General features: G+C 41.0%; 1 non-coding gene across 1 annotated transcript; it reads right to left on the reverse strand.

Annotated features, from left to right (window-relative positions):
- Window positions 1-6,986: 6,986 nt before the first annotated feature.
- Window positions 6,987-7,058, reverse strand: TRNAA-CGC (transfer RNA alanine (anticodon CGC)). The gene has a single exon. It is a non-coding gene; the product is annotated as a tRNA-Ala (tRNA).
- Between the last annotated feature and the right edge of the window lie 6,287 nt (window positions 7,059-13,345).

Here is a 13,345-nt window from a genome sequence, read left to right on the forward strand (position 1 = left end):
TTCAGCAGGGAACTAGGATTCTATAAAGGAACACCTGTATCCTTTAATTTGGATCCACAGATGGCACCAGTTTGTCTTAAGGCCAGAGGAGTGCCCTTCACACTCTGCCCCAAAGTAGATTTAGAGATTGATAAACTGCTGGCACAGGGCATATTGGAACCTGTAAACCACATGCAATGGGAGACACCCACTGTTGTTCCCATCAAACCTGATGGCTTGGTTCGCTTATGTGGTGACTATAAGTGCACACTGAACCGGGCCATGCAGGCTAACCCCTACCAGTACCTATCATACACCATTCACTCCACTCTTTGGGCCACGGCACAATTTTTGCCAAATTAGACCTGGCGCAAATCTATCAATAATTCCTGGTCGATGGTGCTACGGCAGAGGCTCAGACGATAGTCACCCACTGGGGAGCTTTTAAGTGCTGGTGCCTGCAGTTTGGGGTCTGCGTCGTCCTGGGAAACTTTCAAAGCCTCATGGAGAGGCTTTTACAGGGCATCCTTGGTGTGATGCTATATTTTGACAACATCATCATATCTGCCTCTGACGCGACTGAACTGGCATGCTGCTTGCGAACAGTCCTAAACCAGTTCCGGCAATCTGATCTCAAGCTGAAGAGAGCCAAGTGCCAAATAGGTGTACTGCAAGTTGAGTTTCTGGGATTCCTGCTCAACGCTCAAGGAATTCACCCAACTCCTTCAAAGACACAGGCTATCAGAGATGCTCCTACCCATCTAACAAAACGGAGTTGCAAGCCTTCTTGGGCTTGCTGAACTTTTATAATATGTTCCTGCCGTGCAAAGCCACCATCTCCGAGCCACTGCATCGATTACTGCTTGACAACACACAATGGACTTGGGGGAGATGAGAGGCAGTTGCATTCGCCGCCGTCAAGGACCTGCTGACTTTATCCAGCATCTTGGTACAGTATGATGCCTCCCTTCCCCTCACCCTTGCTTGCGATGCCTCTCCTCTCCCTATGGGGTTGGAGCTGTCCTAAGTTATCTCCTGCCCAGTGGCATAGAAGCACCCATAGCATATTTCTCCAGGACGCTGACCCCAAGCCAAGAGAAATTACAGCCGGACTGACAAAGAGGCTTTAGCTGTAGTGGCACGGGTAAAAAAAAATTGATGACTATCTTTATGGGCGGTTTGTTCAGTTAGTTATGGATCGCAAGCCCCTATTGGGAATCCTATCTGGGGATTGGCAAACTACTCAGATATTGTCCCTCAGGATGACACATTGGACCATGTTCCTGGCAGCATATATTACAAGCTAGTCTATTGGGCCGGCGGATGCTCTCAACCGTTGCCCCCTCCTGGCAGTGATGCAGGATCCTGTTCCTGCCTCTGCCATCTTTTTAATCAATGATCAGCAACTGCCAATCACCTCAGCTGTCATTGCGAGATTCACTTTGAAAGACCACACCTTAACCCAAGTCATGGACTGGGTTCAAAGGCATTGGCCGCTAGATTAGAGAAGCACTGAATTTCAACGCTATCTAGCGAGATAAAACAAACTCTCGGTGCAGAGGGGCTGGTCGCTATGGGGGCTCGAGGGTAGTGGTTCCCCTTAAGCTGCAAGAGTCAGTACTGAAGGCCTTGCACGAAGGGCACCCGGGCATAGTAAGAATGAAGGGACTAACCCATAGCTATGTGTGGTGGCCTGGGCAAGACAAGGACATTACAAACTGGGTGTCCCGTTGCCCTAGGTGCCAACAGGTACAAGCATCTCCACCTAGGGCCCCTGTCAAGGAATGTGAAAATCCGAAAGCACCCTGGTCTAGGCTCCATATTGACTTTGCCGGCCCATACCAGGGCAAACTTTCCTGGTCATAGTGGATGCCTATTCTAAGTGGGTCGAGGTCATACTGATGTCCTCCACTACGTCTGAAGCAGCCGTAAGAACCTGCAGAGGTTATCCACGGATTTCCAGATACCATTGTTTCGGATAACGGCCCACAGCTAACTGCAGGACATTTCCAGACCTTCTTGGCCAGCCACGCAATTAGGCATGCCCTGGTGGCTCCTTGTCACCCTGCCAGCAACAGCCTTGCAGAATGGGCGCTCAGCGAAGGATGCCCTTATCAAAATGGGCCCGGGGGACTGGCAAAGTAAAATCACCACCTGTCTCCTCGCCCAACACACAACACCCCAACAACTCTCTGCAGCCCAGCCGAGCTCTTGGTGGGCTGGTGGCTGAGAATAGATCTAGATCGAATGCACTCCAGTTATTCCAAGGGAAAGCAAATAGATTCCTCTGGCGGGGCCCGGAAATTCCAGAAGGGGGACTGGGTGTATGCAAAAAACTTTTGGGGAGACCCCAGATGGGTGCCCGGTTTGGTGGTGGAGGTCACAGGCCCCTACTCATATAAGGTATAGATAAGTGACAGCCGCACCTGGAGGCAGAATATCGACCAGCTCAGGTTCTGCCATTTCCCCACATTAGAATCAAAGTTAAATGAGGCCTGCACCAATTCCCCAAGTACAAGTAAAGATCAAACAAGCGACAAAGCCATAAACAACCAATCCCCAAGCATCCTGACTAATGCTGACCCAACGTAGGATCTACCATTTGTTTCTCCATTGTCCTTGCTGTCTGACTGTCCACCTGGGCCTGTGATATCATCTCCAGGAGTTCCGGAGACCCCTGCAAGAGGTCCACTCATTCCAGCAACTTCTGTAGAACTGCGCAGATCAGGGAGGAGCCAAAGATGCCTGGCTTAGCTAGCCAACTACACCTGCGCCATCCAGGAGGGGAGGAGTGTTACGTTCAATCTGGAACACGGGAAGTGCTTCTGATTGGCTGCCCCATCGGCAATCTTATGGCGGGAATGAACTGCATCCTGGTTGACCTGCCACTTGACAGTTCGGGTATATAAGAGCTGTCAAGAAGAAAGAAGGTGACTCACTCGTATTTGGTTAGCAAAGAGCAAGTGCACCGTTAGGTTGTTGTTGTTAGCACTAAAAGCTTGTTACCCTGTTAATCCTGTCTTGCCTCCATCCTTCGCCTGCCCTGTTCTATGACAGACAGGATACAAATAGAATAGAATTGAATTGAATTGAATTGAATTTTTTATTGGCCAAGTGTGATTGGACACACAAGGAATTTGTCTTGGTGCATATGCTCTTAGTGTGCATAAAAGAAAAGATACGTTCATCAAAGTACAACATTTACAACACAATTGATGGTCAATATATCAATATAAATCATAAGGATTGCCAGCAACAAAGTTACAGTCATACAGTCATAAGTGGAAGGAGATTGGTGATGGGAACGATGAGAAGATTAATAGTAGTGCAGATTTAGTAAATAGTTTGAGAGTGTTGAGGGAATTATTTGTTTAGCAGAGTGATGGCCTTCGGGGAAAAACTGTTCTTGTGTCTAGTTGTTCTGTTGTGCAGTGCTCTATAGCGTCGTTTTGAGGGTAGGAGTTGAAACAGTTTATATCCAGGATGCGAGGGGTCTGTAAATATTTTCACGGCCCTCTTCTTGATTCGTGCAGTATACAGGTCCTCAATGGAAGGCAGGTTGGTAGCAATTATTTTTTCTGCAGTTCTAATTATCCTCTGAAGTCTGTGTTTTTCTTGTTGGGTTGCAGAACCGAACCAGACAGTTATAGAGGTGCAAATGACAGACTCAATAATTCCTCTGTAGAACTGAATCAGCAGCTCCTTGGGCAGTTTGAGCTTACTGATTTGATTTGATTTGATTTGAGCTTACTTATTTATTATTCATTAAACAAATGAATAACAAATTCCTATATTTATTTGGATGATAACCCTCCTTTTGTTCCAGGGTCATCACTGGCTAAGTTCGTACAACATATTGTGAATGGACTTTATTTCAGTATGAGGTATAAACAATGATATAGTGATTTGTAAAGCATGTTTTAGACAACAATGTAACCCTGTGATGGTGAAACCATGGCACCTATGAGCCATATCTGTGGGCTTGTGAGCATTGCTCAAGCTCAGCTCCAGCGTGCATGTGTGTGCTGGCCAATTGATTTTCGGGCCTTCCGGGCACACCAGAAGTCAGGAAACTGTCTGTTTCTGACCCTCCCCAAGCTCCAAGAAAATCTCTGGAGCCTGGGAAGAGCAAAAAATGGCCCTACTGGGCCCATCGTGCCATCATGTGCCAAAAGTGTGGGGATGTGCGCATGCGCAGGGGGCAGGGCACACTGAATTATGGGTGTAGGCACGCATGTGCACGCGACCCCCATGCTCCCCCCATTTTTGGCACGTGACGGCAGAAAGGTTAGCCATCACTGATGCAACCTATAGACAAAACAAGTCAATTTAGTAAAATACGGTGCCTTGCTTTTTAATCAGTGTTTGTTCACAAAACCATAATTAACTTATTTTATATAGCCTGCTAATCGTGAGATTCAAATAATTTAACAACAGGTTAAATAAACTGCCTTGGCCTACCAATAGAAGATTCGCCTCTTGTTTGCCTCAGCCACTGCAACAGCAGAAAAAGCCTTGAGATAGACAGAGGGAGATTTAAAATATTATTTATCTCAGCTGATTCAGGAAGGATTTGTTCATAACAAACAGGATGTAATTACCTTCGCATATGTGAGGTCCTCACCAATAATTACCATTAAATTTAAAATGTATGGGAGTTTTGCATAAAAGCTATTGCTAGGCATGTAAACAAAGACAAAGATTTCCTTAAATTATTTCATTTAAAGTATTGAAACAGCATCTTAACTAGTAAATGAAAATAACTTTAAAAATGAGCCTTATAAGTACAATTAGAACTTAATTTACTTTTTATACTGTTCCATACTTTATAAACTAAAATACAAAGCTTAGGAAGACTGAATACTCATTTAATTAAGAATGCATTTAGATAGCTTTGGAAATCTGATTAAAAATAAAAAAGTAGAACTAATGAACTGAGAAACCTGATTTTAAATTTCAAACAATCCTAAGAAAAAATAAAAGCATCTGCTACAGTTAGCCTTATAACATATAGATACAACATAAAATGAATGAACTGCTTTAAAGGATAATTACAAATATAATGTATGAAATACCATGGAAGCATTGCAACTGTAAAGGAGATCACTACAAAAGAAGAGGAGAATCTCTAAAGGAATCATATAAAGGCAATACTATATATTGGATGAAATTGCTCTAGAATTGATTGCACCATGCTTCATGGTGAATCCTAAGGATCTGGAGACTAAAACATATGATGTTGCAGGTACTGGGCATGGATAGCCTACTGAAGAGAAGGTCCGGGGGAAACATGATAGCAGTCTTCCAATATTTGAGGGGCTGTCACACAGAGGAGGGAGATCAAGCTATTTTCTAAAGCACCTGAAGGACAGACGAGGAATAGTGGATGGAAACTGAACAAGGAGAGGTTCAACCTGAAAATAAGGAGAAATTTTCTGATAGTGAGGACAATTAACCAACAGCTAGCTTGTCTTCAGAAGTTGTGGGAGCTTCATCACTGGAAGCTTTCAAGAAGAGACTAGACCGCCATCTGCTTGGGAGGGGGGTTGGACTAGATGACCTACATGGTCCCTTCCAACTGTTAATCTGAATAGTGAAAAAATACTTTTATCTGAATTAACTTGGGAAATTGAAGTAAAACCCTTGTAAAAAAAATCTAGTTTTGTGTACTAAATGTACACAAGTATTAAATGCACAAAATAAACTACTTTTTGGTATATTTTTTTTATACTTAAAACAGTAATTAGGGCAAAGGGATGTCGAGTTGGCCACACCCACCCAGTCACATGACCATCTAACCCTAGCCATTCCCACCGAACCTGTTGTTAAATTATTTGAATCCCACCACTGGTCCAAAGTTACGACAATTCCACTCCTGTATTAAGCTGCTTAGACCCAGTTTCTAAGTCACAGCTGCTGCAGTGCCTCTGTGGTTGTTCACTGACCACAGAGATGCTGCATTGTCCCCCATCCCCCACCCATCCCATTGGGTTCCCACACCCATTTCCTACCCCAACTTTGGCTGAACCCTACCTGACCACTCAGTCCCCCAAGGGAGCCTAAAGCTGGGCAGCAGAAACTACCAGCACAGAAGGGTTGTTACAGCTTCTAGGCCTCAGCCTGCTTCCCATCCAGGCCTTCAAGGGAGCCTAAAGCCAGGCAGAAGCTACCATCACAGAGGGCTTTTACAGCTTGTAGGCCTCTGTCTACTTCCCACTCAGCTACCCAAGGGACTTGCAGGACTTACTCCTCAGCTAGTTCTAGGGCCCAGCAGCATCCAACTTATTATCTTTTTGGGTTTTTTTTAACTTTAAAACCTATGGTAATTTTTAAACTTACTGTCACTATAAAGAAATACATTATCATATGATACAATTATTGGGATTTTATTTTATTTTAACCTACCAGAATATAGCTGCTTTATAATTGTAAATCTTCCGAGATTTACAGAAATTCTGAAAATATAAACCTGCTGAATTATATACAGTATAATGTCTTTTAGCAATTGTACTGCATCACAACAATGTTTTTTTAATCCCTGCGGATTCAAATTTATTTTATTTTATTAGAAGCTACAGCTATTGTGACTGCCATTTTTCTCTATACATTTAAGCATTAACATAACTGTCTAAAGAATATTAGTACTGTCTTAAGAAATTTTTCCAAAAAGAAACTCTAAATCGGTTTCATATATGCATTGATAGTTTGGTGGTAGAATTCTCACCAACCATGTGGGAGGCCGGGTTTCATTTCCAGTTAATGCAACTCTATTTTTGTGGGGGAGGAGTGAAGGCAAGGATTGCAATTCATAGGTTTCTCCCTAAAGATCCTAAGTTTACATTCCAGAAATCAGAAAAATTGTTTTGCCTAAATTAGGACAAAGTTTTTTGCAATTACATAAACAATGTATTTGAAATAAGCCTGTAACAAAGTAAAAACTTGAACGCATTGAAAAACTTCGAAGCTTTATATTTCAAAGGACTCATTGGATTGCAAAAAAAAAAATATGGAGATGCCGGGGATTGAACCCGGGACCTCACACATGCGAAGCGCGCGCTCTACCACTGAGCTACATCCCCCAGCTGTGTCTGAAGAATGAAATTTATGCATTCCACACATTACTACGTCTTAGACTAGAAAGTACTAAGAATAGTAATTCTATCATTAGTCTTTTCCTGATACCACTTTCTTTACAAAAGACATTAACTTCTATGCCAATCTTATTTAAAACCAGTAAGACAATACCAAAAAAACAAACCAACTGATCAAAGAAAATTAAACTCTCTCTTTAAAATGTATTTTATACATGCCTGATTTATACATGTATTTGTTCAAATATGCCACATATTACCCATCACCTATTTTCAATTTCTTCATCCATTTTTCAATTTTTAATAAACATTTATTGAGGCATACAATTCTGCTTGTTCTAGTTTTTTTATGATTTAGTTATACTTTCTAGTTGCTCACTCCATTCTTTTTTTGTATATGTGTGTAGGACTTCAAATCTGTTTTGACTCCTTGCAACTGCCTGGATTAGTCCCTACAGTTTTTACTGGTAAAATCTTTTTCCTCTCAAAGTACCGTAAATTTGCCATTGTCTTCTTTTAGAGCTGAGAGACAGTGACTGGGCACAAGAATATCCCACTGGCTTTGTGCCTCAGCAGGACTTAAGGTTTCCCAGTTTTTAGCCAAAGTTTATTCTAAATTGTACACTACTTTTAACAGCCAATTTTCAATTATGTAATTAAAGTCTTTAACCTATTTAAATTTACTGTAGTTTTACATTTAGAGAATGAAAATCTAGTCTGTACACTCTCATCTAAGCATAAACTACTGCAATTACCAGATTTTTAAAATAATCTCTTGTAGCTTTTCAGTGAGAATTCTGACACCTTTCCAAACATTAAAATATTAATTTTTACATGGTAGAATAGAGAGAATAGAGAATAGAATTTTTTATTGGCCAAGTGTGATTGGACACACAAGGAATTTGTCTTGGTGCATATGCTCTCAGTGTACATAAAAGAAAAGATACGTTCATCAAGGTACAACATTTACAACACAATTGATGGTCAATACATCAATATAAATCATAAGGATTGCCAGCAACAAAGTTACAATCATACGTCATAAGTAGAAATAGATTGGTGATGGGAACGATGAGAAGATTAATAGTAGTGCAGATTTAGTAAATAGTTTGACAGTGTTGATGGAATTATTTGTTTAGCAGAGGGATGGCCTTCAGTAAAAAACTGTTCTTGTGTCTTGTTGTTCTGGTGTGCAGTGCTCTACATGCATGCATGCATGTATTTATTTATTTATTTATTTATTTATTTATTGCCAAGTGTGATTAGACACAAAAGTGGCAATGAATGTAATATACATATTTATCCATATTCATTAAGATTTTTCCTTCTTTTATTTAACTGGACCAAGAGTATAATACATATTTAAATCCTATTTATCAATTCAAATGATGTAATCATTTTTCATAAACACAACCTTATTTGCAATTATATTTGCACCTATAGCATGATATTCTTACAAATACGCAAAACGTAAAGCATCTTGCTACAAAAGGATTTTTTTTAATGGAAAATAACATTGGATAAAGCATCACTATAGAGAAATGCTCAGAGCAGAGAAGACAGTATGTTTTTAATAGGATTGCTTGAGCAAATACAAGATCAAACACATTTAAATAGCCCCTACTGAAGAGTATTCAGGACTATTTTATGAACAATGTCATGGAAGGACTGTATGTAGGATGGGCTTTCTGTCACACAACCATATCACATTCATCACCAGAATAGGTGTATTAAAAAAGAGTAACAGAGTAGGATTGTTTTCAAACTACAATTATTCTCTTTTTAGTTCATTTTTCTTTTAAAAACAAGTCATATATCAGAAAATCCATTTGTGAAATCTGGTTCATAGTGTAATCTGTTCTCCTGATGTTCTTCTCTCTCATCAAGTCTTTACCAGCTCTTTCTAGATAATTTCTCTCTTTTCAGGTGATTAAGAACTGAATCTTAAAAAGGAAAAAGTGTACCAAAACATCTAGAAAGAACACTGAAAGCTTTGAAAAGAGCTGACAATCAATGAGCAGAAAAAAAAATTTGAATTTACCTGATTTTATTCATTTTATTCACATAAATGCTATTTTATTTGCATTTGCTTCTCTGCACATAACCAGGAAGTAAGATGTGTTTGTGCAAATTGATGTATGTGGTAACAATTTTTCTCTCTTGGAGCCTGAAAATATCATTAAAGTTATTGTAGCAGTAGCTTAATTAATCAGTCTTTACTTTCTTTGTATTCAGCGGTGGGTTTCAAATTTGTTTACTACCAGTTCTGTAGGTATGGCTTGGTGAGTGTGGCATGGCTTGGTGGGCATGGCAGGGGAAGGATACTCCATTCCATTCCCTCCCTACTCCAGGGGAGGGTTACTGCAAAATCCCCATTCCCTCCTGATCAGCTGGGACTTGGGAGGCAGAGAATAGATGGGGGCGGGGCCAGGCAGAATTTTTACTATTGGTTCTCCAAACTACTCAAAATTTCCACTACCGGTTCTCCAGAACTGGTCAAAAACTCTGAAACCCACCTCTGTTTGTGTTCCTTAGATGCCACCAGGAATTCAAGCAAGATTGTTGCTTTCAATAAAACTCTTAGCAGCAGCAAGTCAGTGGCAATAGCTTTGGATCAGTAATATAGAATTCCTTATCTTAGAAGATTTTTGCTCTACCAGTTGGCATTCATTCTTCTGCATTTTGATTGGTTTTATTTTATATTCTATATTTATCTATGCTGAGTGATTACTTGTATGACAATCGGACAGTGCATTATAATAATAAATGTCCAAGTATCAATTGCTTCTTTACCCAAAAGAAGCTCCCAGAATTTCACAGAAAAAACAAAAAATTAACTAAGCTACTATTAGAAATACCAGTTCCATTTATTTAATAGCTTTTCTTGTCCTCACTATAAATTTATCAAAGATCCAAGTATTTTGCAAAGCTTTTTATTCTATTATCAGTCAGGAGAAGCCTGTTAATCTGTTGTTTCCTTTAGGACGTAGTGCCAGCTCTTATCTTTTTCATAATATTTAAGTAAGGCTTTCATAATATTTAAGTAACATATTTAATCAGTGTTTCAGCAAGTGACAGCCTCTGGTTGATTCTAGAAAGCCAAATACCTTGGATCTATTTAGTACTTGGAGAGGTTCTATTTCAGATAAAGATGAAATCTGGATAGTGGACAAGAAAGTACCTGGAGACAGCAGTCGTGAACGAACTATTTTTTAAAAATCACAAAAAGCAAAGACCTGCAAACAGAGATAGAATGACGGCAAAAGAAAGCAAGGGTTAGTATCCAAGGTTGCTAATTGGTTCCTTGGATGCAACTCCAAAACATCTGGAGCACCACTGGCATTGACAAAATCGTTATTAGTCAATTGAAAAAGGCAGCTTTGTTTACTGGTTAAGGTATGAAGCTAGAAACCAGGACACTGTGAGTTCTAGTCCCGCTTTAGACTTGAAAACCAGCAGTGTGACATCAGGGTTACTGATGTGAGGAAAATAAGAGGAAGGTCTGTTAGCAGTGGTGGGATTCAGCCAGTTCGCACCACTTCGGGAGAACCGGTTATTAACTTACTGAGCAGTTTGGCAAACTGGTTGTTGGAAGAAATTATTAGGGTAGAGAACCGGTTGTTAAATTACTTGAATCCCACCGCTGTCTGTTAGGTATGTTTGACACCTTGAGTTATTTATAAAAACAGTAAAAGTGGAAATATAAATAAATGAATAAAACTACTTGAACAGTTTACAACTTGAAATTTGCTCAGGTTGCACATAATGAGCTTGATAAAACCATTTTAATCTGGCAATTGATCAGAGATTATTTCAATGGACTGGTAGAGAGCCAAGACAGCTGAGTGACTTTGGGCCAGTCACTCTCTCTCAGCTCAACCCACCTCAAAAGGTTGTTGTGGGGAAAATAGGAAGATATGTTAGCCATATTTGTGCAAGTTATTTGAAAAAATAAGGTGTGATACATTCAAATATTTTCCCTATCGGTTCTGTGGGCGTAGCTTGGTGGGGGGGTGGTCCTGTGACTGAGTGGGCATGGCCCACACCCACTCAGTCACAGGACCCCACCCCACAAAGCCACGCACAAAGAACCCAGTAGGAAACTTTTTTGAATTTTCTGCTCAAGTCTGGCCTAATCTGTCAAAGACCTCCTGCTCTCCCTTCACCAGTCCCATTTCCCCTCCTTCAGAGGCCCTGGCCCTAGCCCCACTTCCTCCCTCACGACCACCTCTTTCTTTGGGCTTACCTTCCTCCTGTGGCAGCTGGTGGCAGGCAGAGGGCAAGGCAAGTCACGGCTGAGCCATCCCCGATGGGCTCTCCACAGCCCGTATCTTGCCCCCTCTTGTCACGAGATGCCTGCAGCTACCTCCTTTTTTTCGGTGCAGCTAGACACTTCTTGTGCCGAAAGAGAGACGGTGGCTGCAGGATTCTTGCAGGGAAAAAAATTACTGACCTCTGTCTACTCCACTTCGCAAACGCGCTGGGGCCCTGTTCTATCCACCAGCTGTGCACGTGCACCCCATTCCCTGCACCGGAGCGGGAATCCAGCCACACCAAAAAAAGAGGTGGTGGTTTCGGGCATCTTGCAACAAAGGGGGCGAAATGCAAGCTGGTGGAGAGCCCAGCGGTGACAGCTTAGCCCTGGCTTACCTTCCTTGGCAGCCAGCCGCAGGAGGAAGGTAAGGACACGACGTGGCGAAGGAAGAGTGGGCAATAGGCAACGAGTGGGCAGTTGCTTATATCTCATTCAATTGAGATGATGTACTCAGCAATAGGTGAACGAGTCTATATTCTAATGTTTTGCCCTTCGTTATAGTGCTCTACTATTTTAAAAATATTTTTAAAAAGTTTTTCATGAGAGAGAGAAAGAGAGATTGAAATTTATACCCTCTCGGGCCCCGCCTTGGAGCTTCCTGTTCCTGTGTAAGAAATGTATTCTGATTGGTTGTCAGACTCCCAAGGGGCCATGCAGCAGGTTGTCTTGAGTCCCAGGCTTGGTTGAATCTTGCAGGGTGATGTAATATTCCCAGGTGCCATCTGGGAATATGGGTAGAGGGTTAATCCTATTATGTCCTGAGCATAAAGGTCTTTTGTAGATAAGCTGGCCAAGCCTTTTGTCCTGTAGATAGGATGACCCAGTCTTTCTGGGGCTATTAACAAAGGTAGGAGCTGCTTTCCAAGAGCATGTATTTCCTTTTCTCATCCAGGGAGGTATAATATTCTGCCTTCTTAATATTTCCTAGAATATTTCATACTTCTAGGAGAGGGGTGGGTGCTAACTTCCTACACAAGATACTGTATTATAGGGGCGAGGAATCTGTTTTCATTCCTAAGTAACATTGCTGCCCAAGAACATAATGTTCCTCCAAGATAGTCATTTAACTTTTGATAAGTTATCAAAATAGTTATGAATAGTTATCCAAACCCAAATTCTCTGCATTTCTTCGGAATCTGTATTAAGAGGCAAACGTCTCAATCCTGAATACTACAGTATTCTTCCATCTAAAATTCTGCAATAAGCCTGTGAAATAATGAAAGCTATTTACAGGACTCTAGTCTGCTGTCTAGTAACATTAACGCATATGTTCTTGTTACCAAGGCTCCTTCAATAGAATAGAATAGAATAGAATAGAATAGAATAGAATAGAATAGAATAGAATAGAATAGAATAGAATTTTTATTGGCCAAGTGTGATTGGACACACAAGGAATTTGTCTTGGTGCATATGCTCTCAGTGTACATAAAAGAAAAGATACGTTCATCAAGGTACAATATTTACAACACAATTGATGGTCAATATATCAATCTAAATCATAAGGATTGCCAGCAACAAAGTTACAGTCATACAGTCCTAAGTGGAAAGAGATTGGTGATGGGAACTATGAGAAGATTAATAGTAGTGCAGATTTAGTAAATAGTAAATTAAATTTAATAGTAAATTAAATTTAATAAATTTAGTAAAGTCAAGGCCTTAATACTACCTTAATAAAATATTTAACTAGAACCAACCCATTTACTCAACTGACGTGGACCAGCCTAAGCGTCCAAGCTCACCCGCCCTATGACTATTTCTGTTCCTCACAATCAGACCAATCCAACAGCGATAAGTGTCTTCTCGTGAGCCTAACTGAACCCCGCACCTCCACGCCCCCATTTTCTTTGTCCGCTTTTCTTTTGCTCCACCCCAGGATTTGTTTGCCTTTCCAAACGAGTGGCAAGTCTTGATTGGTAGTTTCCAGGAGAGCCAATCCGTGAGAGGCACCTCAGTAGAGTTT

This window comes from Ahaetulla prasina, chromosome 4 (assembly GCF_028640845.1).
Source record: "Ahaetulla prasina isolate Xishuangbanna chromosome 4, ASM2864084v1, whole genome shotgun sequence".
Lineage (NCBI taxonomy): Eukaryota > Metazoa > Chordata > Lepidosauria > Squamata > Colubridae > Ahaetulla > Ahaetulla prasina.